This window comes from Daphnia pulicaria, chromosome 3 (assembly GCF_021234035.1).
Source record: "Daphnia pulicaria isolate SC F1-1A chromosome 3, SC_F0-13Bv2, whole genome shotgun sequence".
NCBI classification, from domain to species: domain Eukaryota; kingdom Metazoa; phylum Arthropoda; class Branchiopoda; order Diplostraca; family Daphniidae; genus Daphnia; species Daphnia pulicaria.
The window spans coordinates 12319838-12323244 of record NC_060915.1 but is presented as its reverse complement, the minus strand read 5'-3'; the positions used below and the strand labels follow the sequence as shown (position 1 = coordinate 12323244).

Here is a 3407-nt window from a genome sequence, read left to right as displayed (position 1 = left end):
CTGCTGGACGACGAAGCTGATTTGCCCTGTGATGGACCCGGCTCTTTTATACTCATCCGCTAGCTGAAACTTGATTTCAAGTTCAAGTTTTCCGTTGTGGACTTTTTGTATTTGCTAGTGACCACGCCCAGTGTTACTCACCCACAAGAAAACAATTCGAAGATGCAGAACTCCCGTAAGTTGCGCGCGTTCGGTTAGTAACGACGAGTCGACAGATAAACTGCTGGACTCGAGTCACTCATCCCAATGGTTTAGGTCATTGCCACTGTACAGTTCCATCCATGTGCTGGACATTGTTAGAGGTTACAGCAAAGTCAACTTTTGTCTTTGGTTCTTTTCATTATTTATTTCTCTCGTCTTGACTTAACCAAATTTGAAATGCAAATTTTTCTTTTGCTGATTAATTTATTTAAAAAAGAAACGAATGAAGAATTCAGGGATAACGAAAATGACGTGCAAAACAGATACTTTTTTCATGTTTTATTCTGCGCTGTCGTCGTGTCAATTAATTCTTTGGGAATGAATCCGATTTGCATGCAGTGACGATCGCGCAAAATGGGCAACAAGTCGACAAAATGCATCTCATTATCCTTATACTTGTTGTTAGTTGTTTGGACTGGTTTGATGATGTTTTTCTATTTCTACTCGCTGGCCATACAGAAACACGTTCACGAAGATTCACGTTCAGAAGAAGTTGGCGAAGATTCACCTAGCGACGAATTGACTTGTCAGCGTGACAATAACTAATATCTTTTCATATTCATTAACTAATTAATCCAGGTTAGATCTATGTGCAACGGACGGTGCAAGTCTGAAAATTAAAATTTAAGCCTTTTGCACCTCATAACGCGAAGGTCTCCTAAGCAATTTCTTTTTAAAAATTTATATTTTTGTAAATGGCTTTTTAGAAATTATGAATGATTCCTTCCATTTTAACAAATTTTTAAGTAATTAATTCGATAATTCGATCGATTCGAGATTCGACTGCGAGGGATCAGAAGTACATTTGGCAACTAATGAAATGGCCGGATTTCTTCATCGTCAGATGATTAGATTCCTTTCACGTTTTAGATAAAAACCTGTTAAAAAGCAGGTTAATAACTACAACCAAGAACCAAACTAGTCAAAATGTAGTATGTTTATGCTGAATTTTGCAATAGTAGGGCCTAGTCTAACCAGGTTCAGAATTGCTAAATTTTTGATCTTGACAAGCAAATCACGTAAGCCTCCAGTCAATGTCTGATGCCATGCATTTGTCATCTACTTTATTCACAATGTAAATTCACTCTTTCTTTTGAGAGATTGAGGTTTGATGCCAGAAACATCAGTTATCTACGAGAACATGACATCCAAATTGTGCTTGTGTGCTGGTAAGCAACATTCTCATTTTCATCGAAAAGGTAATTATGTTGTGCTACCATAATTTCATAATCAGTTATTATTTAAAATGATGGATAACTTGCATCTGTGCAGCTTCTTATGTAGGATACTTAAATATCTATAGATTTGAAAATTAAGGTATCTCATTTCCCATAGTTGTTGCCGTAAATATTTTCCACAACTTTTCCCATTTGGGAATGTGGAGAGATATCTTCTGTGTCATTGGAGAATATCATTGTGCAGATTCATCTGAGAATGAATTTATGAAGACGCCCTTTCTCCCATGTTATCTGACACATCCAAATTATCTGCTGAAGAAGCCATTGTGGAATCCTAACGGTATTTCCCAGCAGAATTCAGGTAGGAAAACGTTTCACCTTTTCTTTTTCCTCATATCGTATCGTTCATAAATCGTGAATAGTGTGAATGGCGAGTAGTGGTCGGCATCTAATAATCTCCGTTCGTCATTTGCTAGAAAATCCCGATAAAACTGACTGAAAACTGTTATTATTTACCTCGGTTTTTAATAAAGCTTATTTATCTGCCTTCAGGATCGATCGCTTAAGATTCAACAACGATAAAAAACACTTGCTGAAGATACTTTTAACGGTTTGTTCTGTATAGCAAACTAGAAATGAAGATGAAATCAAACTTAGGTTTGATTGGGCCTCACGAAGTAGAGAAACCTTGTCAAAACATTTCATTTTTCGTTAATCGGTAAAAAAACAAACAAAAAAAAACAAACAAAAAAACTGTTTTCATGGTCATCCGTTCCAGAAAAAATGGGATCTCGAATTCCCCGGCTTCGTTCGGGACAAAGCCTGCAAAAAATCAACACTAGAGGCCGCATTACGTAATTCCCTGGCCCCTCCCTCAGCTTATTAGATGGCTCAGTTTGTCCACACATAGTTGAATCTAATCCACGTCCATGTTAAAACGAAAGCTTTTTTATCTTAAAAAAAACTAGTGTAATTTAATTTTCTTGCCAACAATTGAATCAATTCCCGTTCGGGTATAACCGTGCAATAAAAAATCCGTGTCACTCGAGGAACCGGAAGTTATACTATTTTCGTTGAAATTTGTAACAACGCAATCGCAATTTCGATTTTTCCGTCTTGCTGGAATATCCCCAACATCAATCAAACTGGGACCCCCTTTCGTCTGAATATTTGATTATGTAATCGACTAACCGGTCAAACTACATTCGGTAATGTGATGACGTAATCCAAGGGCATAACAAGAGTCTGGCCGCAAGGTCGGCCATTGACTGCTGCCGCCACACAACTTTCTTATATTATGGTATGATCAATCGTGAGCCATTTACCGGTCCGTATATAATCAATTTCAACGAAATCAATTTACCATCCCATGAGAGTCAAAACGAGTAACGTAATGAGCTTAAGCTTTTTAATGCTGCTGAAAGGTTTAATTGTATTTGAATAAGAGTCGAAAACGAAACCAATAACTTGGAATTAAATACATTTAATTTTTGAGAAAGTCATAAAATATAGCTGCTCCACCAATTCAACTGCAGTTGTCGATTTGCATCAAAGTCTCAATGGAATTCCCAACCTCAGCCGAACTGCGTCCATTGTTCCAGTACAGTAATAGGGCCAGCCGGGGTTGCGTGAATCGTGCGTGTAAGTCACCTTCAAATAGGAACAGTTTGTTCAGCTATCCAAGGCAGGAACGAGGCCACTTTCGTATAAACGGTTGGGCTGCGAGCTTCCTCGATGCATCCTACTCGTTTTCGTACCCCCAAAACGAATAACTTGAACCAATAGTCACAACTTTATAATTTTTTTATGTACGTACTGTTTCCGAAGCTGACGATACCGACCAGCTTCAAACGGCATTCGGTGTCTTCCGCATCTTCAACGACCAGCGGACCTCCCTTCTCGTTCTAGATCCGACCAATTCCGAGTTATAGGACAAATGCTTGTACAGATATTTCTATTCACGATTGTTTCAAGTGCGACTTACTATGCAATTAATGCCTTTCCCGCTGCCATTGGCACACATCGTGG

At 38.4% G+C, this 3407-nt stretch overlaps 1 long non-coding RNA gene across 1 annotated transcript; it reads right to left on the bottom strand.

Moving 5' to 3' along the window:
* Nucleotides 1–2784: 2784 nt before the first annotated feature.
* On the bottom strand, nt 2785–3404 carry LOC124328608. Its single transcript, XR_006916354.1, has 3 exons — nt 3364–3404; nt 3196–3283; nt 2785–3120 (listed from the first exon to the last, which is right to left on the bottom strand). It is a non-coding gene; the product is annotated as an uncharacterized LOC124328608 (long non-coding RNA).
* Between the last annotated feature and the right edge of the window lie 3 nt (nt 3405–3407).